Source organism: Cricetulus griseus, unplaced genomic scaffold (assembly GCF_003668045.3).
Source record: "Cricetulus griseus strain 17A/GY unplaced genomic scaffold, alternate assembly CriGri-PICRH-1.0 unplaced_scaffold_120, whole genome shotgun sequence".
Taxonomy (NCBI): domain Eukaryota; kingdom Metazoa; phylum Chordata; class Mammalia; order Rodentia; family Cricetidae; genus Cricetulus; species Cricetulus griseus.
In genome coordinates, this window is record NW_023276832.1 from 44,025 (window position 1) to 69,588 (window position 25,564).

At 37.5% G+C, this 25,564-nt stretch overlaps 1 pseudogene; it reads right to left on the minus strand.

Moving 5' to 3' along the window:
- Positions 1 to 352: 352 nt before the first annotated feature.
- On the minus strand, positions 353 to 25,564 carry LOC113838905 (annotated as a pseudogene).

A 25,564-nucleotide genomic window follows, 5' to 3' on the forward strand; every position in this document is an offset into this window, starting at 1 on the left:
TGTTTGCACAGATTGTTGACACTGTCAAATTACTACTACAAAAGAAATATGGTTGTGTAATTGACTGGGAGTGTGGTGGCTAAAATTCCACCAAATACGTGATAATGAGAAGCCCTCACAATCTTTTTCAGGTACTCAAAAATGATTTAAACTTGGAAAGGCTTCATCAGGGTGATTGCCTACAAAGTTTGATCTTGTATGAAATGCAAAATTAAACCAAACTGACTAAATTTATACTTTCACTGATGAATGGTTTTTTGAAATGATTTCAAAGACTCCTGGTTATATGGAAAAACTTTTCCACACTTATTACTTTGAAATGGTTGTTATAGAGTATGTGTTATGTTATGGTTTTGAAGAAAACATTGACACACAAAGGCCTTTCCACACTGAACACATTCTTAGAGTTTCTTCCTATTATGTGTCCTTTTATGTATCTGAAGATGAATTTGCCAAGCAAAGATTTTATGGAATCGATAAGGTTCATATGGTTTCTCTCAATTTTGTGCTCTTTTATGCACTTTAAAAACACTTTGAAATGCGAAGATTCTACCACATTGATTTCCTTCATAAGGCTTTTGTCCTTTATGTGTTCCTTCATGCATTTGAAGTGAAATATGCTGAGCAAAGGTTTTACCACACTAAATACAGTCATAGGGTTTCTCTCCAGTATGTCTCCTTTTATGCATTTGGAGATTACTATGGTGTGAAAAAGCTTTACCACACTGATTACATTCATAAGGTTTCTCTCCAGTATGTCTCCTTTTATGTATTTCAAGATTACTATTGTGTGAAAAAGCTTTACCACACTGATTACATTCATAAGGTTTCTCTCCAGTATGTATCCTTTTATGTATTTGAAGATTACCATGCTGTGAAAAAGCTTTACCACACTGTTTACATTCATAAGGTTTCTCTCCAGTATGTGTCCTTTGATGCACATTAAGTGTACTCTGATGAGAAAAGGCTTTACCACACTGATTACATTCATAGGGTTTCTCGCCAGTATGTGTCCTTTTATGCATTTGAAGTTGACTGTAACAGGCAAAGGCTTTACCACACTGATTACATTCATAGGGTTTCTCGCCAGTATGTTTCCTTTTATGCATTTGAAGTTGACTGCAACGGGCAAAGGCTTTACCACACTGATTACATTCATAGGGTTTCTCTCCAGTATGTGTCCTTTTATGCACATGAAGTGAACTCTGATGAGAAAAGGCTTTACCACACTGATTACATTCATAGGGTTTCTCTCCAGTATGTGTCCTTTTATGCAATTGAAGTTGACTGTAACGGGCAAAGGCTTTACCACACTCATTACATTCATAAGGTTTCTCTCCAGTGTGTGTCCTTTCATGCATTTGAAGAGTACTTTGCTGAGCAAAGGCTTTACCACACTGATTACATTCATAAGGTTTCTCTCCAGTGTGTGTCCTTTTATGTATTTCAAGAGTACTTTGCCGAGCAAAGGCTTTACCACACTGATTACATTCATAAGGTTTCTCTCCAGTGTGAGTCCTTTCATGCGTTTTAAGTTGACTATAATTAGCAAAAGGTTTTCCACATAGATTACATTCACAGGGTTTCTCACCACTATGTGTTCTTTTATGCCTTTGAAGATGACTGCAACACGCAAAGGCTTTAAGACATTGTGTATATACAGAAGGCTTCTCACCAGTTTGTCTTCCTTCATGCCTTCAAGGAAAATGGGCATGTAAATGATTTACCACTTTCAATACAATGTTAAATCTTGATATCTGTATAAATTATTATTATAATTTGTTGCAATTGTGCAGAAGAATCAGATCTTACAGGCTTATCACCGGTTTACACTCATGTTTTCCCCTACATTAAGTGTTGTTTTTCATCTTTGAAGAGGTTGTTTTTCATCTTTGAAGATACCAGTGTAGGTATAATCCTCTTTTATATGTTTCTAATATTTAGAACCCGTTTTTATAGTTGATTTTTTACATATTGAAAAGAACTGGAAAGATTCTGATCTTTATTACCATTCTTGAATTTTGAAGTTTTCCTACAAGTTGAATCACATTACGTTTGCTAATGACCTAGAAAAAACAGCAGTATGTACACAGTTCTAGACTCATTGGACTTTTCTGGAGCGTGAACTTGTTGGAGTATTAGCAAAGAAGCAGGAAAATAAAATACTTGTACAAATGAATCAAATTCAACAAGTTTGCTTAAATTGGGACTACTACATGTCTTTTAAATATTTTGTGAGAGTGGTATATTGTATTCTCCTTATTTCTTTGGTCATATGGCTTGTATCCTAACTAATACATGATATACTTAGTAAAGGAAGTTTATAATGAAGAGGCTTCCACATTTAGTTCAGTTTCATTATCTGTTCCTTGTAGACATGTGCTAGAGAGATTAAGGTTATTCTGCAATAACTGCCCCTTGGCCTTTGACAATAAGGGCCGTGTCACTTAACTTACAAAAGCAACAGCAAGTTCATGAGTAAGACTTAATTTTCTATGAACTGTTTTCTCAGTTGAAGGTATGGAGATATGCTTTTCACATCAACCATGACTTAAGTGATATATGTAGTAAGAAATAAATGGAATTATATTTCTACAGTATAGCACTCATGGTATGATTATTCAAGTGGTAACTTTTCTTAATGTATGTTTTGTTGTATTCTTTCTTAAAATATTATTTTGCAAATACAGTCCATCTACCTGAAATTGAGTTATATTGTTTTTTGACATTGTAATAATTGTCAGTGCAATTTAAGCTGTGCTTACACTGTTGTTTCTGTTTCAAAATTGAGGACACATTTCAATTTCTTCAGAGACAGATTTCTATGAGCTCAAAAAGGAAAATTACCTTTTATGTCTTTTAGAACTTGCGCAATGTTCTTCAATAGTATTGTCTTCCCAACTGTATCCTAAAATATAGTACCAGAAAATATATATTTATTATTGAAAAATGTGAAGAACTTAATTTATTGTCTTCAGTGAACTTTAGAACTTAGAGTGATTTGTTTACCACATTCTTTATTCTCTCTCAATAAAATTAAAGAGGAACATCAATAACCAATTGATGTCCTATTATTTTAAAATATAAAATAAAATACAGACTTACCTATATCATTGAGGTTCCTGTAGGTCTCCAGCATCACATCTTTGTAGAGATTCTTCTCAGAAGTGTCCAGCAAAGTCCACTCTTTCCATGTGAAGTCGATATGCACATCATCATAGTTGATGACATTCTAAAATATCACATACATGTGTGCAACCAAAAACATAATAGCGATTGTATACTAAATATATATTTCTGTAGAACCTTATTTTAAGATATGTTACTTTTATTCAGGATACAGAGAAAAGCATCTGATTAAATTTGCCAATACAAGGCAGACCAGTATTTCAAATTTCCTGCTTCACTGAAATGTCTGAGAGATACACTAGTGGTATAGACTGAAGATGGATGCCCAATGTTGCAGAAAAGGTTTGTTTGTCTGTCAGGCACTCAGGTATCTCTGTCATTTGTAAAGTCTAGGAAGTTGCCTGCAATGCACTGCCTGTTTACTTAGGTTGTAATAATTCCTTTTTTGGTCTTTGATGGAATTGAAGACTAGACAGTTATAGTTCCAGATTTTCTTTACTTTTTAAAATATGTATTAATAGAATTTAAGCAAAATACAATCCCAATGATCAGTTAATCACAGTAAAATCCATAGATGCAGAGAGGCTAAGTAACTAAGGGGAGTGTGTTGATAACTTCCTTGTACAAATTCAGCTTGTCTGAAGAAAAAAGATGGAGCTTGCCCCTAGCAAACAAAGGGGTCTAGAGGTCTGTACAGAAGGCTGGCTGAAATAGGAAGTGAAATGGGTGCAATGAGATAGAAGTATGATGGCTAAGGAGAGAGGGGATATAAGCAAAAAGAAACAGAAACTCGCACTTTTCCACTTGGAAACTAGTGAGATAAAGGTGGCTTTGGCTTACACCTTCTCTATGATTTCTCAGCGTTTTCCTCTATATCTTACTCCAAGTTTTCATTATTTTAGAGCAAATAAGAACTCCATTTACAGGGGAGATACATGGATCTCTCTGTGTATAAAATTGAGATTTTCTGGATGCAATGATGGCAGGTAGGGATATAACTACAAAAGATCAGGTGAGTAAGAATGGGGCAGAGGGGAAGAAGATGAGGAGAGATGTCTGCAATGGGGGAACTTTTAACAGGCTTTGTGGAAACAGTGCAATGACAATTTCCCAGAACCTGTAAGGGTGAGTCCTTAGTGAGGACTCTTAGTAATCAACAATAAAGAAGCTGAACAAGCCATCTTCTATAACCACATAAAGTGCCCAATATTGGATTGGGACACCAAGGCAGCCACAAAATTTTAGAACCACACTTGTCCTGCCTGCAAAACATTCTGGTACAATGGTAGATCAGAGATTCTGCAGTGTTCAACAAATGACTCCTTAAACTTGAAGGTCTAGCTCTGAGAGGAAAACCATGCCTGATAGCACCTGAACAGCCAAGGAATAAAAACTTGACTGGCTTAGAATACAAAATAAAATTGACCAAGAAATAAATCAATGAAAGGACTCATATGTATATTCTGCTATAATCACAAATTGTTCCTTAGTCCAATTGTCATCACAGATGCTTCTCTCAGCATCTGATAGGAGAAAAGAACATTAGCTTCAGGTCTAAGAATCCTGTGGAAGGAGGGGGTGAACATTACGGGATCGAGAGGGTTTGCAGAAAACAGGAGAACTTGGCCAACAGAATGAACTAAGCAAGGCTCATAGGGGTTTGCCTATGGGATTCCTACTAGAAGGTGATTCTTTTGACTGCGCTTGGGACACTTTTCCTTCTACTGAGTTACATTGGTCAGGCTTGTATCAGGGTTTGTGCCTTGATTTTCTTTACCTTGTCATGATGTTAGGTTGATATCCCTGGGAAGCCTTCTCTTTTCTGAAGGGAAACAGAGTAGCAGAGAATTTGGGGGAATGGAGACTGGAGACAGTGCTGGAATGAGTGGATATTGGGGAAGCTGGGTATTTACTCCAAGTGCATTTATCCTCATAAACTGCAATATCCCCAAAAGCTGAAATTTCCAAATTCTCTTCTGATACTCAAGACAATCTCTTGACTGTCATATTTTGTAAAATCCAGAAACTAATTAAGGATTTCAAACATACATGGATGGGAACAGAGTATATTCCCATTCATACTAAAAGGAAGATGTCTGTATTCCATCCCCCAAATCTCACGAAAGCATCCGTTACTCATGTACATGTCACACCAGCAACAATAACAGGTAAGGTGGGTCAGCAGCTCATGAAACTTTCAGTACCTACATTCCCAGACAGAGTACCCAACAACATTAGCTGTCACCCTCAAATCCATAACCCCATGAACAAATTGGATTAATATTCTCTGCTCAAGTGTAGGTCACCCAAATCAGAACAAGTAGGCAAACTGAGGCAAAGTCACCCTTCTTGACCAGAATTCATGCCAGCTATATGAAATACACATTGCTTCCTCTCCAGTGGATATTCTTCATTCTTTCAATGACCCCCAACATTATTTAGAATCCAAATCCCTCTTCATCTCTATGTTGTAGCCTCCAACTTTAGATGAATCCCTGTGCTCAAAGGATACACCAGCTCCCAGAATTCCATGTGTGCCAAGTAATCACAGAACTTTCACAGTCTCTCCATGCCCCCTCAACACTATCAACAGTTTCTGTAGGTGTCACCATAACCTTGCCTCCTGTGGCTGGCTACAGGTGTACCTGGCTGATGGGGTAAGTACTTCTGTGTATGTTTATCTTATTGACTGTTAAATGAAGTTCTGTTTGGCCAATGAAATAGCAAGTTAGACAGGACTAGGAGTCAAAGAGTATTATGGGAAATGTAATAGAGAAGTGGTGATCCAGGCCGGAAGTGACATAGAAGGACACTCATATTTAGCAAGGAGAAAGAGGAAGTGGCCCCTTTTCCCCTTCGCATCCTCCAGTGGCAGGATGTGAGCCAGTGGCAAGAGAGGGCAATAGTGAAAGGCATCCTCGATAAGTCTTATAAAATATATATAGAGATTTATGATATGATTGAGCTAACAAATAAGAATCCTAGTTATTAGCCAAGCAGCATTTGAAACTAATACAAGTAATTCTGTGTATTAATCAGGTGGGCAGCTGGCGTAAAGCACACACATGTTGGTGGGGCTCTGTAACCTTTGGTGGAAAGATTTATCATAAGAGAATGGTGTCTGTGAGCGCGATGACCCCATGTCCCAAGGTTCCCAGAGAAAGAGGGAAACCTGCTGCCACAGCCTGCCCTGTCAGGCCACTGAGAGACAATGGAGTAACTTCCATATGCTTGCACTGTCCAGGCGCTTCTGGAGTTTAGACACGGTACTCCTAAGATGATAAAGACAGATCCAGATAAAGAAAAACCTCTAAAGTTTTATATTGCATTTAAAAATATATGTAGGCTTATGAGAGAAAAATTAACAGCAGCGAATAGAGTAGCCAGTTGTAGTGGTGCACGCCTGTAGGATTTGCTGAAGGAAGCAGAGGCAGGCAGATTTCCACCGAGAACCCCTTTCTTGAAAAAAAAGAAACAAAAGAAAGTAAAAATAAAGCAATAAAAAAGCCAAATAAAGATGTAAAATACACAGAGAATCTGGGTACTATATACCATATTGTTGCCTTTAAATTGTTTGATTGCTAAGGAAACACTTAATGCTCCTAAAATACATTTGATTATAAATGCTGCTAAATTAATCCAACTTATAAATTTTAAAACTGTTTTGACTTCAAAATTTAAGTCTAAGCACATGCTACTTGGAAAAAAGTATTTCTGTTTGTGTTTCCACAGAAAAGAAAAAGGTATGGATTCCTTCAAGACTAAAATGGTTTGATCAAGCGACACCACTGAAGCTGAGATGATATAGCCATACAGACTACAAAAACAAGGACTTGGTTAGGTTTCTATGTTTCATCATGGTCCTAATTGTATGAACATTGTCTCCAGTCAGCAGGAAGCAGTGTAGAAGGAAGGACGCCCAAATAACCAAATATTGTTTATAAATGTTTGTTTTCATTTAAATGGGGTTGGTTATAAATGATAATGAGCATCATCAATTTTTTTAAAGAAAGAAAAGCGAGAACAGGATATAGGAATGAATATATGTCTCCTCTTGTTTAGGTGTTGTGCTTATACAGATATTTTAAAATGATATGACTAATTAAATACAGGTTATATAGTTACCTATAATAGTCAGAATTTATAATTAGGTCAGTTAGGTTTTCTAGATATACAGAGATGTATTTAAGATGGATAGGTATTCTTCAAATCTTTCAAAGACCTAGAGAAATATGGCATTTAAATGGTTTAGGGTTTTTCTTGGCAGTGAGACACCACTGCTCATGGCACACCAATTACGTTAGAAAGGAGAATGGATATCGAAGAAACTCATTATGGCGTTTGCTTCCAACATAGCAAGATTAGCCATTTGGGCAAGAATCAGATCTTGTCTGTACTGTTTTTTGCTGTATAAACTGGACATGTGGGACCCACAAGAAAGTGACTGCTGAACTTACAAAACAAGACAGTACTGAAGGGTTCCTGTTGAAATGGAGAAGTGTGCCAGACACACTGTGGCCTATAGGCTGAAGATGGATGCCCGAACGTTACAGAGGAACTGAGGGTGACTGTCCAGATAGCCAGATGTCTCTGTCAATTTTAGACTTTATATGTTTTCCTTCTGTGTTCTTTGAAAGTGTTGAAGACAGATAGTTATGGCTATAGTTTTCTTCAGTTATTATAAAAGATAAGTTATCTTTCTTTTTATTTAGACTGAAAAGGGGAGATGATGGGGGAAGTACTTCTGTATATGTTTATCTTATTGACTGTTAAATAAAGTTCTGTTTGACCAATGATACGGCAAGTTAGACAGGACTAGGAGTCAAAGAGGATTATGGGAAATGTAATAGAGAAGTGGTGATCTATGCCAGAAGTGACATAGCAAGAAGACTCATATTTAGCAAGGAGAAACAGGAAGTGTCCCCATTTCCCCTTCACATCCTCCAGTGGCAGGTTGTGAGACAGTGGCAAGAGAGGGCACCAGTGAAAGGCATCCTCTATAAGATAAGTCTTATAAAATATATAGATTTATGATAATTGAGACTGAGCTAAAAGATGAGTATCCTAGTAATTAGCCAAGTAGCATTTAACCTAATACAAGTCTCTCTGTGTATTAATTTGGGCCCTAACTCGGGAAGGCGGCTGGCATAAAGCACACAAGTGGCAGTGGGGCTTGGCGGAAAGATTTATCATAACACCTGGCCATGTACCCTAGGGCATGAACAGGGTAACGAGGTTCTAATTTAGGAGTTGGCGACACATGTTGAAAAGGCCCTCTGTATTCTCTGCTACTTCAGCTTACTATGCTTTCTTGCCACTTGGGTAGGGAGCACTGTAAGTCAGGAATTTACCTGAATATATATATATCCTAACCATTACCTGATAACGTATTGGTAATTCACCGATAAGTTTCTCTCATCTCTTCCCTTTTTACAGCCTAAAACTTATGCACTACTCCCTTCTGGAAGAAAGACCACACATAGACCAAGATTTCAAGCTGAAACACTGGGGTAAGAACCACTGTTCAATCATGGGCCACACAGATCAGAAGATCATAGAGCAAATAGAAGTCAAGAAAAAACACCCTTCCATCAAAGGAAAAGTGAGAAATCAGCACCTATACCCACAATCACCTCAAATCAAGACAACCAGACACCAGCATAAAAACACAACCAAAACCCATCACACCAATAGGTCACTACCAGTTTCTGGATATCCTACTACAGCAAGACATGCATATTCCAACACTGTTGAAGCACAATGAAGACCAACTTTAAAAAGATGACAGAAGTCCTTAGAGGTGAAGTAAATTAATCCCTTAAAGAATTCAGGGAAAGTATAATTGAAATATTGGAGAAAATTAATAAATCACTTAAGGAAAGTCAAAAAACAAAGTAATTAACAGTTGATGGATTGGATGAATCTGTTTGAGAACTGAAAATCAAAATAGAAGCATTAAAAAATGACAGTGGAAGGAATTCTGGAAATGAAAATCTATGTATCCAACAGCTCCTATAGAGCCAAACTTCACTAAAAGTATACAAGGCATGAAACAGAGAGTTTCAGGCTTTGCAGGTATGATTTATTAAATGGATATCCAGAACATCTGCAACACTAAGAAAACATGAAATATAAGAATGATAGGAATAGAATGAGAATAAACTCAGGTCAAACTCTCAGAAAATACTTTGAAAAATTCATAGTCAATATTTCCTAAATTAAAGAAGCATATAGGAGAACACAGCTAACAGAACCATAGAGGCTTAAAGGTGTCTGCACCATGTTTGATGGGAATGTCCTTCTGTATATATGCTTCTATTATTGAGTGATGAATGAAACACTGTTTGACCAAAGAGGGAGGAAGATATGCAGGACTACCAGAGGAGGAGAATTTTGGAAATCATGGGCAGAGAGAGCCCACCTGAGACAGATGTGATGTAGCTGCAAAGAATCAACAGGTCTGGTCATTATCCAGTATTCCAAGGCCATGTGGAAATACATAGATTTATCAAAATGGCTTAATAATTAAGACAGAGGAGGCCAATATGAAGCCCTAGTGATCAGCCAACAGTTTAACAATTAATATAGCATATGTGTGCTTGTTTAGTGCTGAGAAGGCTGGCAGCACCTGGTGGGACAAGAAAATCCAGTAGCACATGCCTTCTGTTATTGTTGCATACCTTGATGAATTTATGTAACTACTGACAGGAGATGTGTGTGAGTGTCTCTGACTCTCTTGCCTGCCCTTGGATTACTTTTCCTCCTTGTAGTTTGCCTCATCCAGCTTTGATAAGAGGGTTTGTGTATTGTCAAGTTGCGATCCATTATGCAGAGTTTTGTTGATATCTTTGAATATGTTATCTGCTCGGAAGGTAAATAGAGGAGCACCTGGTGGAGAGTGGGGCAGTTGAGCGGACTGAGATGAGTGGAGATAGGGGGAAATGCAGATGGGATGTATTTTATTAGAGAAGAATAAATTTAAGAAATAAAGGAATATGGGCACAGTGAGTGAAGTTTGAACGAAGGTACTAAAACTCATCAGGGCAAACAACATACTCCTGGAGCTCTACCATACACAGGTGGGGTATCATTCTCAAAAGGCTTAGATAGATCTATCCCTAAAAATTGTCATACATGTCTCTCCTTTGCTATTTACACTCCTGTGTTCAGCTTTCCATGTAAGATGTCCCATAGTTTGGGTATCTCAACATCCTATTGTCTCAAAATTCAACAATGGCCTCATCTTGAAAACTTCATGCAATGAACTAGCACCATATCTTCACTTGTTTTCTAACGCTGCCAGATTCCAACAGTGTTGAACTGAAACCACAAAGGAAAAATCTATGACCTATACATTTTACAACTTTCTTCTTTCCAGAATCAGTACAACATGGTTTATACAACAAATTTTGATTCTAAGCTGTGATGGACTCTACAGCAACTGGGCCAGACTTACAGCAGGTTCTCTATCAAGCTCCTTCCTCAGATTAGGAATCAAGTGGCCTATTCCTTCCATAAATTGAAGGCTTACTCAGGTGAAGTCTCACCATTAAGGAACCTTCTTAATTAAGTGATATCTCAAATACCAATGAGCCATGATACCAGAAATATAAAACCTTTTGAGTATGGATTTGTGCTTTACCAGAAGTTTCTATTTTCTTTTCATTTTTGAGGCATTGTTTCTCTGTGGCTTTGGAGCCTGTCCTGGAACTAGCTCTTGGAGACCAGGGTGGTCTCAAAGTCACAGAGGTCTGCCTGACTCTGCCACTTGAGTGCTGGAATTAAAGGCATGCAACACCAATGCACGGATTGCTTTCCCAGATGTAAGCAGCAATTTTCTGAGGATTAAAAGGGCAGAACTGTGAAACTCATGTAGAGTAAGTCATAGTGCAGAAATCTTCTGACCCATTTTTTACCTTATTGATTCAGAATCCCATTAGAATCTAAGCAGGATCTGACCTATGAATTTTTTCCCAAAGAGAAACAGAGATATAGAGACTAAAATATGTATACAGTGAGACATACACAGAGAGAAAGATACAGAGAGAGAGACAGAGACAGAGAGACAGAGACAGAGACAGAAATCCCTAAGTACCCATGGAAATATAACATACCATGTCACCAAAACTGTCATATGTCTTTATACCAATACTTAAGTGTGGTTTGCCCTGACAAGATCACACTTTCTCAAAATTCATTCTTTCTAGTAATATCTGAACTAAATCTACAATAAATACCTCTTTTTGCTGATGTGTTTTCACATGAGACAGACCAGGTGATCTCTGTAAGTTTCTAGGCCTAGCATACATACTACATAATGAGTTCCAGGCCAGTCAGAGTAAGAAAGAGTTTGTGTCTCAAAACAGACTCACTCCAAAAGTTTCTACTTAATAAACATTAGAACTGTGAAAATGGTTTAACAGATAAAGTACTCACCTTACCACTATCCCTTCATTTTGCATTCTAAAGACGATTGCTACTGTTCATACCTATAATCCAATGCTTTTGATGGCAGAAAAAAATGCAGACAAAGGAAATCCTTTCAAGGATCATTACATGGAATGGCAACCTAGGGACCCTGTCTCAAATATGCTAAGTGTGAAAAACAAACACCCAAAATCATTCTCTGATATTTACAACCAAACCATGACACACATCCACAACTTCCACACAAAAAGAATTACATACATAAAAACAGACACAAGAAAATAAATAATAAAATTATAATAGTATGGTTTAGCACACACCCTGTGTTCTGTGAATTTGCAGCCAACCTCATCCTCATCATGTGTTCAAGGACAGCCAAAGATATGTAGAGAAACCCTGCCTCTACATAAAATTCTAACTCAGATTATCATTGACTCATTCTGAAATACTTTTCCAAAATACATTGAAGTGCTCCAGCTAAATCTCACCAGAGGTCCTGAGTTACAAAACAATATGTCTTAGGTCATTTTTGGTGTCTACCAATGGTTGGTGTCAAATTATTTTCAGATATGAATATGGCTGAGTATGGTAGCAGAGATAGGCAGATCTCCTTGAATTTTAGCCAATTTGGACTATATATTAAATTTGATAGGACATTTCTCAATTGCACAAACACAAAAACGCAGATACACATACACACATTCACGAATATAGTTGAATATAATTTTGCTCTGTTGCTTGACAGAAGATCTCATAAGAAAACTCTACCTAGCCTGGTGGTGGTAGAGCAAGCCTTTTTTCCCAGCATAAAAGGCAGAGGCAGGTGGATCTCTTTGAGTTCGAGACTAGCCTGCTCTACAAGAGCTAGTTCCATGACAGCCTCCAAAGCCACAGAGAAACCGTGTCTCAAAGAAAATCTCTAGCTAGCCTAAAACTCATACTGTACACTTTAATGAATACTAAATATTGAATATTTTAAAACACATTCTAGTAAACATGTCATTCTATGCCATTAGCTCAATATTCAAAGCATGGCAGTTTTCTATACAAGAGGGATCTTCCAAAAATTGTTTACATATTTCCTTAAATGTCAAGGAAACTGAAAGTGGGAGAAATTTTGCATTGTTTTTTTTCCTACGTGGTTTTTCCACTATTATATTATTCTATGAAATCAGTGTCAATATTTTCTTGAACACTTTTCTAATTTAGATTTAGCTAGTTATCTTTAAATTGAGGTATTTGCACATTTTGTTTTGATACTATGCCTTCAAATATGGAAGCTGAAATAAAGCCTATTAAAATAATTTTACAGCTACCAGTAACCGAGTTGATTTTTTGAGAATGTTTTTGTTAATAGTTATAAATCTTACAAATATGGTGTTGAAAATTTTGTAATATGACTTCTTTTTAATTTTACATGTGTCAAAAAATAAAAGGTGGCATTTCATACATAATCACACATTGAGTTAAAAAGCTGTTATTATATGATACATGAAATGAAAATGACTATAATTGAATACTAGATTTTGTATTAATAACACATGATGAGCAAGTACACAAGCCTATGTAAAATATGATCTTCTCAAAAGGAAATTTGTCAGGGTTTCTCATATTTCCTCTATAAAGTGTATTGAATCATGTATGGACTTAGGTTTTCTAGAGCTGTGAAGAGACACAATGTACATGGCTAATCTTTTAAAGGAAAACATTTAATTGGGTGGCTTATATTTTCAGAAGATTTATCAAGTATCATAATGGTGTAAAATGGTAGAATGCAGGCAGACATGCTGCTGTAAAGGGAGCTGGGCATTGTACATCTTAAGAAATGGCAATGGGATGTGGTCTGTGACACTTTCCATGGCTTGAGCATATATAAAATCTCAATGTACACCTCCACATTGACACAACTGCACCACCAATTCCATATCTACAGCAACAAAACCACACATCATAAGAATGCCATTTCCTATGTGCTTATTTGTGACAATTACAGACTACCACAGGTATAACATATTAAGGTTCACAAGGAAGTATGATATGTCCTTTTGTGACAGTAATGAACCCATCCTAATGAGAAAGGCTAAAAGTATAAGTTTGTTTTCACACCAGAATTTAGTAGACCATGAAATATCTGGTGGGGCACACCTAAGGCCCCAAAATAAATTACATGAAGTATTCAGCTGCATTTATCCCAATATGGGAATAATTAAAAGGTTCATTATCCTCAAATTGAACAGAGAACCTAGTGAGGAACTTCTTTAATGCCAATTAGATTTTTGAGATGTATGTTTTAACAACTTTACTTCCAATAACTTCTACATGTTAAACATTTATGTTTCCCATTTTTTCATGTGCCTAAACATAAGCCATACCATCATTAATTCCAAAGAATTCTGGTATACATTTGTTATTAATAATGAAACATATATAAGGAACAGAAGCCTAATTGTAATGAGAATAGTAAATGAATGGTTTTTAGACATGTAAACCCAGGTAGTCAGTACCACTACTACATCCAAAAGTGTTCCTGGAAAGTAGAAACCAGTGACATCACTCACATATAAGCAGACACAATCCTAGTACCCCATGACAACAGTGGTCTTTACATTCCTTTGTTGGAAATTTTTATGTTTTTGTAAAGACAAGACAAACCTTTCCTCAACATACCTTTGCAGAGTTATATTTTTGGCAAGTTGCATTTATCCAATGAAAAACATGTTAGTCTCATGAATTGGTTTAGATTGAATGGTAATGCTGTTTAATGAACTATTTTCTATTTTAATTAAGAAATATTTATTGTTTGTATATAAACTTTATGATTTTTGATGGTTACTGTATGTCCCCTGTGAAAACCAAAGAAAATATCATCACTGATGTAACTCATATCTTTGTTTATATTCTGAGTTCTACATATCTCTAAAGTATACAGTTTTAATTAAGCAGAATCTTTTTATCTAATATCTTCCAATGCTTTTTCCTTTTCAGTAGCATTTTAAAACATAGGTAATAATCTATTATTTAATCTATTCTCTGGCTGACTTAATTATCCTTTCTTTTTATTATGCATTTCTTCTAAGGAAACTCATAATGTGCTCATATAATTAATGTTCATCAAGTAAAAAATCTGAAATCAGATATGGGGGTAAGAACCTGAAAGATCAGGGAACCAGTTCTACAGCCATCAGTGACTCCTACCACTTCCATCACCTCAATCTATAAATGAGCAAGGTCCTCTCTCAGCCCCACCTTACTTCTTCCTGTCTTCAGTCTCTCCATGGTCCATCTTTATTGTTTCCATAATCAATAAATATAGGTGATTCTTCCATGATTTGATGGACCCTACCAAGCTGGGATCAAGTTTGCTACTGTTTTTGTATAATGTTTCTCCTGAGACAAAGATTTACTTTGCATACTCCTTCCATAACTTAAGGGCTTAGATGGATAGAGTCTTACAGTTGGGCTACCTTCCTAGGCTTTAAATGCAGGTCAGATAATTTTCTTTTATGTTGTTAAAAACCTTGAAATTTGCTGTCTCTTTTCCATCACTTGACTGCCATCTGATAATACTTAATGCTATTTTTGTTAACCAGAGACTTTCCATTCATTCCTACTTTTTGTCCTTTTAACTGTAAACTTGAAGTAGTGACAGTAATAATCATCTAACAGAAGAAATACTTTGTCTAATACATTAGCCAATTACTCTTAAACTCAGCCTTACTCACTTTTGAGGACATGTAAGGATTAAGAATGATTCAGGGCCAAAATATTACACAAATGAATTCTAGCTAAATTTTTTTTCATAAATTATTCTAAGAACCTATGCTTAATTACTATGCCAACATCACCTAATACAGTAAAAAAGGATTGAAGCCAGGCTTGGACTGGAGGGCCAGAGCAAGGCAAAGATATGACTGTTTTACTGAGCCAATCAGAAGTTTTATATCTGTATCAGAAACATACAATGGTGCTAATATCCAGGATCAATACTGCTGTAGTTTTGAGGATAACATGAAAATTGCAAGTCATACAAGGTATATGAGATTAATGTCTAAAAACAATTGTCTTGTTCAGTTTACATACTACCTTGACTACTGAATTATAATATAGAGAAATACAAATTGGCCTGAATGCTTCACTGTCTGATATATTCCATCAGTTTATCAGGAACTCGAAGGTACAATGTGCCCCAGGAGCCATGGGCTTTAACCTGAATTCCTGTGACACATGGCTCTCAAGGCAGGTAGTTCAAACTGACTCTATGGTACCAGGCAAGCCTTTTACCCACAAAATCCTGACCATGACCTCCAGTGTCTGCTATTACTCTAAGCATTCCCATATTGGATGTCCTACAACAGACAATTATGCACTATGGAGAACTTTCATGGCTTTTGCCACCTGAATTCTCAATATCTTCAATAATCTTCTAAAAGTCAGCATTCACATGGCCATTATAGCAAAAAAAAAGTCACCCTTGAAGTACCATTTTTGTTCCAACATACTTCTCTTTTCCTGTGATTAAATTTTCTAAGTAAAAGCTACTCTAGGAATGAATGGATTTGATTGTTATACCTAGGCCAGTGTCTGTCATTGTGGGAGCTTAGGAGAGAAACTCAAGTTAGTCAATGAAGGTAAACATGTGGAACCATGGTTTCATGGTTTTCTATTTAGCTTCCTCACTGACTTGTGCTCACCTAGCTATCTTAAGCATGACAACTCCACTTGTTCAGAGCCATTGCCAAATCAGTGGAAGTCATATTCCCACATCAATAATCAGTCAACACAATCATTTTCAGTCAGAAACCAGACATTCTGATCTAAGCAAACACTCAATTGATGTTTCCTCAGATGATGATCCTAGGATTTGTCATTTGATACCAGACACTAATTAGGAGAGAGACAATAATATATTAGAAGATTTTAAAATCCAAAGACAATGTATTAATCATGTCAATCACTTAAGCACCAAAGACTCAACATAAAGATAGAAACAACTGGAAAATCACAGATATGCCCGTAGTCAAGAAAATGTGAAGAGGCAAGCAACTAAGACAAAATGAAAAAAACTAATACTGTCTCTCCATAGCAAACTCTCCCAAAAACAAAACTTTGAGGAACTGATAACATAAGAAAATTTATGAAGACAATTGGTAAAACTCCATCATTTTTAAGAAAATGATTATAACTAGGTTACCATTATACATTACAGAAAATCAATACACAGATTCACATAAAATGTGGTCTATACTTGTGACACAGATGCAACAATCAAAAATATGTAGAATATTTTTGAAAGAATGAACACGTTTTTGAGAAAAAGCCAAGAAATAAGGAAGGAAAAATATTGTCAACTTTTAATCAAAAGACCAAAGATAACATAGAAAAGGAAAAGGGTGATCTTGAACAATGTTACCCATCTCCCTATAGTTCTATGTGTAAAAAATTAAATAAAAACAGACTTCACAACTTTCACAAAATTACCTCAATGTGACTCTTGAACTTTTGTTTCAGAGCCTTGAGATACAGATAAAAACTGATAAAAAAAATAAAACTGAAGCACAATGTTCTAGAGTTTTTACCAGAAGAGAAGTGATCTCTTGCTATGGATACTCAGCTGCTTATACTTCAGTTTGTTTCAGGTAAATACAGCCCCACTGATGCTCTATCACAAAACAACAAAAAATAATTCAAAAGACATTTAAACCAATGGAATCAAGTTGAAAACCAATACATGGATGAACATACCTATGAATACCTGATTTTTGACAATGAAGCTAAAATCATATAATTGAAAAAAAAGCATCTTTAACAAATTTTGCTGGCATACTGGATGCTGAAATGTAGAAGATTGCAGATAGATCAGTATCTACCTCCAGGCACAAAACTTAACACCAAATGGCTCAAAGACCTCGACATAAATCCAGCCACACTGAAACTCTTAGAAGAGAAAGTAGGAGGTACCCTTGAATAATCGGTAGAGGAACCCTTCCTGAACATAGCACCACCAACACATTCACTGAAATCGACAGTTAATAAATGGTACCTCCAGAAACTGAGAAGCTTCTGTAAGGCAAAGGACAGAGTCAAAAAGACAAAATGGAAGCCCAAAGAATGGCAAAAATATGCACCAACCCCACATCTGAAAGAGGCCTGGTTTCCAAAATATACAAAGAATTCAAGAGGTTCATCACCAGCAAACCAAAAAAATCCACTTAAAAATGGGGTACAGAATTAAATAGATACTTCTCAATAGAGAAATCTAGAATGACCAAAAGACACTTGAGACATTGCTCAACATACTTAGCCATGAGAGAAATGCTAATAAAAAACTCTGAGATACCATCTTTCCCCTGTCAGAATGTCTAAAATAAAAACCAACAATGACAGGTTATGCTGGAGAGGATGTGGAGAAAGGGGAACATTCCTCTACTGCTGGTGGAAGTACAAACACATAAAGCCACTTTGGAAATCAATATGGCAGTTCCTCAGGAAAATAGGAATCAGTTTATCTCAAGATCCAACATTTCCACTCCTAGGCATACCTCCCAAAAAAGAGCATTCATACAACAAAGACATATTTTCAACTATGTTCAAAGCAGCATTATTTGTAAAAGGAAGAACCTGGAAGCAACTTAGATGACTCTCAACTGAGTAATGTTGTACATTTACAAAATGGAGTACTACTCAGCAGACAAAAAACAATGGAATCTTGAAACTCACAGGCAAATGGATGGAACTAAAAGAAACCATCCTGAGTGTAGTAACCCTGTCCCAAAAGACAAATGTTCTTTGTACTCACTCATATAGTGATTTTAGATATGGATCAGGGGATGGCCACCCAACAATCCACACCACAAGAGAAATTAGGGAACAAGGAGGAACCAAAGAGAGACATACATCATCCTCAAGAGAATGTAAAGGGGACAGGATCTCTTAAACTCATTACAAGGAAGGGGAGAGGGTAGAGGGAGCAATAGTGAAAGGCTACCTTAAATGTCCTTTTCAGATAATGAATTTGATGACTACCTTATATGCCATCTAGAATCTTCATCCAGTACCTAATGGAAGTAGATACAGATACCCACAGCTAAACACTGAGCCAAACTCCTGGAATCTAGTTGCAGATACATAAGAGTGAAGAGCAAATGGGTAAAGACCCGGCTAGAGAAACCCACAAAAACAGTTGACCTGAACAAGGGGGAGCCCATGGACCTCAAAATGATAGTTAGGAAACCAGCATAGTACTGATCCAGACTCCCTGAATGTGGTTGTCAGCTAGGAGGTCTGGGCAATTTATGTGGCCTCTGATAGTAGATTAGTATATATCCCTAAAATATGAATGGATTTGGAAACCCACTCCACATAAAGGACACTATCTCAGTGTATACAAATGGGAGAGGGCCTAGGTCCTGCTCCAAATAATATGAAAGACTTTGAAGATTTCCCATGGAAGGGCTCACCCTCCCTGGGGAACAGAAAGAGAGAAGAGGTGGTTAGTGGGGAACAGGGAAGGGGGGAATATCATTACATGTTAAATAAGCTTGTGTCTAATTTAAATTAAAAAATAAATAAATGCTCTGTGAATCAAAAAAGGAAAAAAGAAAAGAAAACAAAAAAATAGTTTTAAATATTATTCCATGGATTATGGCAGAAAACATGGGTTCTGCCCTTTCTACTTGTGCAACACCATGCACACTTGAGATATCTCTGCACATGAAGGACTCCTTATCTTCTCTGTAACTAGACTTCACTGAATTCATCGCTGTTGTTAGTTGCAGCAACAAGTTGCAATGATTCTAATCATGTATTGGTGAAAGATGATCCACTTCACTATTTTTCTACAAGTTCCTAAACTATTTGCTTTATTTATAAGACAAACCTGAAAGTGGAATGCAATAATCAGAACTTCTAAAAACCAGACCTTCAGTTTTCTAATCTGTCTTCCAACTTCAAACAAAAGCAGTGCCTATATGTGAACACTTGGCAGTGATACTGCAAGAATTATATCCTCATGTGCCAGTGCTGCAGTGTCTCCCATTACCCAGTAAATCCATACTGGGGGGCACAGAGGACAAAGGGCGCTGCCCAGGTCACCACTCAGATCAACAAAACTTCAGTCTGGTTCATGTTCCATCTGCATCCGACAGAACTGAAACCTCACTGGGTGGTGGTGGTAATACATTCCTTTAATCTCTGTCTTGAAAACCAAACAAACAGACAAACAATAACTACATAAGTGAATAAATAAATGAAATGATAGCTCAAGAGACCGGCTCTGAACGTCATACACTCACAATTGTATAGCTATGGTCTTTCGTACAACTCATTTCAGCAAATGCAGAAGAGAACTATGCAAAGTACCCACAAAATACTTGCCACTGGTTATCCTGAGAGGTAACTCCCCCCAGAACCTCACATTTCCTATGGCCACCCAGCTAGGACTCATCTTAGCAGCTTCCATACTGGGTGATGTGATCAAATGACTTAGACAGCACAGACCTTACAACTCTGCACTTCCAGCATAGTAGACAGAGGCCTAATCTACAAAGCTTGTATTTTGCTAGACATCCTTCCTCTCTCATAGTGCATATCCCGTTCCTCATCCAAAGCACAGGGACGTTTGTGTGCACAGTCCATTACACACTCAATGTCCACTGCAACAAACCCACTGCCTCAGAGCTGGGAAACCCTGAAAACAAGCACAAGTCATTTTCACACAGTAAATGTGGCTACTGTGTAACTGGGATAAAGAAAAACAGGCCACAGTTTAGAAAGCAATGGGGTAATGTTAGGGCTTGTAAGCAGAAAAGACAAGGTGAACATGATGCATTTATAATCTCAAAAATTATTTTTAAAACTTGAAACAGGCTTTATGGCCAAGTGCTCCCAAGACTTAGAGAATTTTATGAGAGCATATTAAAATTTCTCATACAATTCATCTAAAGATGAAGACCATAAACCAGAAAAATATCAGTCCTTAGAAGTTGATAGTAGCAGTTAAGTAAAATACAATCACACAGCAAGGATATTCTTAAAATAATTTCTTTCAACAAGGATATTCCTAAAATAACTACTGAAGTAGACCATTGACTTGAAACCACAGCTCATTCTTCATCAACAGTGTCTTGAGGTGAATAAGTTATTTAATCATAGCAAAAGTGAAGCATGTTGGGAGTCTCTTATGTACATCATTGACATGAAGCAACAGGTCATTCTTCAGGGACAGGGTCCTGAGATGAAGGTCATAGGGGATATGATAAATAGGACAAGTAGAATGTGGAAAAGATTAATGCTAGGTGTTGTAGAGCACATGCCACAGAATATCTAAGCTTTTTAAGAAGAATAGCATCCTGTACACTACACAAATGGGGTGGGAGGATGTAAGAATATGGGAGAACCATATGAAGTTATCAAAAACTATCATATAATGGGAGAAATTCAGGAGGGACTTGTCAAAAAATGTCACACAGGGAAACACAATATCTCAAGAATATTACTGACTTAAGTCACAGTGGCATTAGGACAGACAATAGCTCCCCATATGGTGGGAAGCATTTTGTTCTCAGGATTTGAAGCAATCCTTCAAAAAGTTCATGGCCCAGACCATTATCAGCTTTCCCAAACATATTGCAGATTTTAGAGAATGAGCTCGGTTTTACTGTCAATATATAAGACCCCAATGAATACTCCCAAGCCCTACACCTCAGGCTGTAATTAAGTCCTCCATGCCTGAGGACTGAAATGAAAGCCTTGAATGATGAGGTGAGTTCTTAACACAACTGTGTTTTATTTCTTATAATTGTCACCTGCTGTCACATTGCCCATATGCCAAAATGTTTTTTTTTCTCAAGAAAAAAAAAATTTATGACACCAGGATTTATGGTTTTTTGTGACCCTGTAATGCTTCCTAATCCAGCTTGTTTGAGGCCTGTTCTTTGATAAGGGATGGGCTTGGTGGTTTGTAGTAAATTAGGGGTAGATTCTTTGTAATGGTTTAGAGCCAAATGTTTGTACAATCCTGATGAACAAATGTGTATCCTAGCATGCACACAAGGCTGGTTAGCATATACTTATTTTTGAATGTTTCAGAGGCAGTCCTCCCACAGCTCAATTCTATTTTGGGAGACATTCTATTCCCTAAGCATTGGTAAAACCTATAACCAGTTCCCTGCTCACAATGCTCTGATTAATTAAGCCAGCAAAGCAAAGTTAATGAGAGACCTTCCCCTATGTCAAATTATTTACATGGGCCTAAGGAGATTTCCCAAGATAGGGAATCTAGCCTCACTCTCCCCCACAGATACAGTGAGGACTCACCACAATGTCTGCCACACCTCCCCATCTGCAGAGAGCATCCCCTGGCTCACCATTTTGTGGTTTCCCAGATCACTGAAGTTCTCAGCTCAGCTCCCTGTAGCGGCAACTGCACCACAGCAAACAAAACCGCTGTCTCCTCTTCAAAGTCAAGCCTGGTGAGCAGAAGAGCCCGGAACCTCTTCTGACTGGCAGGTATCCAGGAGGACCTGATTGGATAGTGAGGCTTGAGTGACAAGAACACCTCCCATACGGTGCTTAAAGACACAGTATTGTGGTTCCTGGCCATGCCTCCCACACAACAAAAAATCCTTTCTCTAGATCTGCAACAATATTCATTTCAATAGCACTGGCCCCAGGCTAATTTGCAGACCCTGAAACTTTCCTGGTCTCCATAGGAACTTCCCGTTGTCCTCCAGGATATAACTCAAAAGTTTCTACACACCAAAGAACCTCTCTGACGATGCAGCAAACCAAATGGTACCAAATCAAAATGAATTAGGAAAAGCTCACGTGGGAGACACAGCACGGGGATGGAGCCGATCGCTCCACAGCCTCCCTTTCCTCATTACACTGCCGCCTCCATCCCCTGCTCTCCCTTCATCTCCTGCCCTCCATCCCCTCCCTCCCGTGTCTTCTACCCCCTTAAAAAATCACAAAATCCTACCTGTGTCCTAAGTCTTCTAAAATTCCGGAAAGGAAGTCCAGAGGCAGGTGGGTGGAAGGTTGGTTGCTTGGGAGCGCAGAGCATTCTGGGAAATGTTGTCCGGAGAGCTCTCTGCAGGAAGCAGGAAAACTTTTCTAGGAACTGCTGACTCCCCAGTCTGGATTTGCAAGTGAATGAGCAAGTGAATCAGTGAATCAGTGACTCAGAGAGCTGAGCCAACCAGGGAATTGACTGCAGGCAGCAGCCAGGTGACTGCAGTCAAGTCAGTGATGCAGTTTAGGAAGGGCAAGCTGGCCAGCAGGGTGGGGCAAGAATGGTGATGAATGGGGGTGTTCATTCATGAGCTCGCCCGCACCTGCATGCTTGCTCCCGCCAGGGAGTCCATGAATAAGAAATCGAAGGAACCAACGAATGAATAAATTAATAAACAGATGAATGGATGATTTGTGTGCAGCCTCCGTGGCTGCAGCAGTGGGCAGGCACTGGGGCAAGCCAGGAGGGACTCAGGGAGGGAGCCCAGAAAGGGCAAGGGATGGGCTTTGGTCTCTAGGGGTGTTGGGGTGGTTATTGAGTTAAATAGCTGTTATTGTATGTTACATAATAAAGAATGGTCATAATAGAATACTAGGTTTTCTATTAATAACACATGATGAGCAATTTCACAACCCATTGTATAATACTATCTTGTATAATGGAAATTAGTCATGGTTTCTCAATTTTTTCTCTCTAAAGGGTCATGAATCATGTATTGACAAAGATTTGTTTCTATTGCTGTGAAGAGACAACATGTACATGGCTAATATTTTATTTTATTTTTGAGATAGGTTTTTGCTGGGGCTTTGTAGGCGGTCCTGGAACTAGCTCTTGTAGACCATACTGGTCTCAAACGCAAAGAGATCCAACTGCCTCTGCATCCTGGGTGCTTATATTAAAGGCATGCACCACTACACTCTGATTATGGCTAATTTTTTTAAAGGAAAAATATTTAATTGGGTGGCTTACATTTTTAAAGGTTTTATTAAGTATCTTCATGTTGCAACATGGTAGAATGCAGGCAGACATGGTGCTATGGATGGACCTGGGCATTTCATAGCTTGACCACTGGCAATGGGAAATGGTCTGGAACAATGTTCATGGCTTCAGCATATATAAGATCTCAGTATGCACACCCCCAGTGACACACTTGCTTCAATAAGTCCATACCTACAGCAACAAACCAACCTCATAACAGTGCCATTCCCTGTGAGCTCATGGGGGCAATTACATTCAGACTAGCACAGGTACTATGCATTAAGGTTCAAAAGGAAGTATGATATGTACTTTTGTGTGAGTAAACAATAAACCCATCCTACTGTGAAATACTAAATTTTAAGTTTGTTTTCACATCAAAGTTTATTAGTCTATGAATTTTTTCCTGGGGCACTCCTAAGGCCCCAGAATAAATTACATGAAGTATTAAGCTTTCATTTCACACAATTTGGGAATAACAAACACATTGTCTATTATCATCAGATTGGACAGAGAGACTAGTGAGGAAATTTTTTAACACCAGTTATAATTTTTGAGAAGCCTGTTTTAATAACTTTGCTTCCAATCACATGCACATGTTGAACTATTATTTCTCCTGATTTTTCATGAGCCTAAAGATAAGCCATACCATCACTAATTCTAAGGAATGCTACTATATTTCTGATATTAGTTGTCAATCATATATGGGAATCAGAACACTGATTGTAATGAGCACAGTTAAATAAATATCTTTCATATATGTAAATTTAGCTTAGTCAGTACTACTACTAAACCCAAAATTGTCCCCAAAGCAGAATACCCAGTGAGACACATGCTCTGGACTAGCAGAAACAGTCCCCAAAGTCCAGGAAACCAGTGATCTTTGCATTCCTTAATTGGAGAATATTATCTTTTTGAAAGACAAAACAAAATCTGCCTCAACATACTTTGCAGATTTCTAGTTTGGTAAATTATATTTAATCCAGTGAAAGACATCTGTTAGTCTCATGAATTCCTTTAGATTGAATGTCAGTGTTGTTTGTTGAACAACTTTGTGTTTTAAGAAATCTTCTTTTGTTTGAACATAATTTTTATCATTTTCAGTGGTCACTGGGTTCCCCTCCACCTTCCCCCCATGGAAACAAAAGCAAAAACCCTTCCCTGATGTAACACATATTTTGGTATTTCTTCTAAGCTCAAGGTATCTCTAGAGTGTATTGATTGGTTTATTGTAGCAGTTTCTTTTTTGTCTAATATCTCCTAATGCTGTTGTTTCTTGTTCAGTATCAATTGAAAAATATAAATATATGATATAAAAATATAAATCAATGATTTAAACATATGATATAAATATATGATATAAAAATATAAATCTATGATCTAATCTATCCCTGGAAGTCTTAATTACCTTTTAATTTACTGAGCATATCTTTTAAGGAAACTCATAAAATGTTATTGTAAGTAATCTATTTTTTGGTTTGGTTTTTGAGGCAGTGTTTCTCTGTGGCTTTGGAGGCTCTCTTGCAAAGAGCTCTTGTAGACCATAGTGGTCCCAAACTCAGAAAGATCTGCCTACCATTGCTCCCTGGATGCTGGCATGAAAGGTTTTCACCAACTGCACCCGGCATAAGTAATATTTATTAAGAAAAAATCTGAAGTCAGATATTGGGGTAAGAACCTGAAAGATCAGAGAAGCAGTTGAGCAGCCATCAGTGTGTCCTATTTCTTCCATTTCTCAATCTAAAACAGAGCAAGATCCTCTCTCAGCCCCTCCTTACTAATTCCTGTCTCCCAACTTTCCACAATTTTCCAACCCTCTAGGAATTTTTTGGTCAGTTTACTGGTAGCTCTAGTCTCTGATGCCACACAAGCTTTATTATAAAAATATGATCAAAATTCCACACAACCCCCAGGACTTCTTATCTATCTCACATGTTCGCTACTTCCATTCCTCAGCTTCATCTTCACTGCTTCATGCAATGAACTCTCACAGAGTCTTGTTTTTGTGTCTCTTGTCCCCAT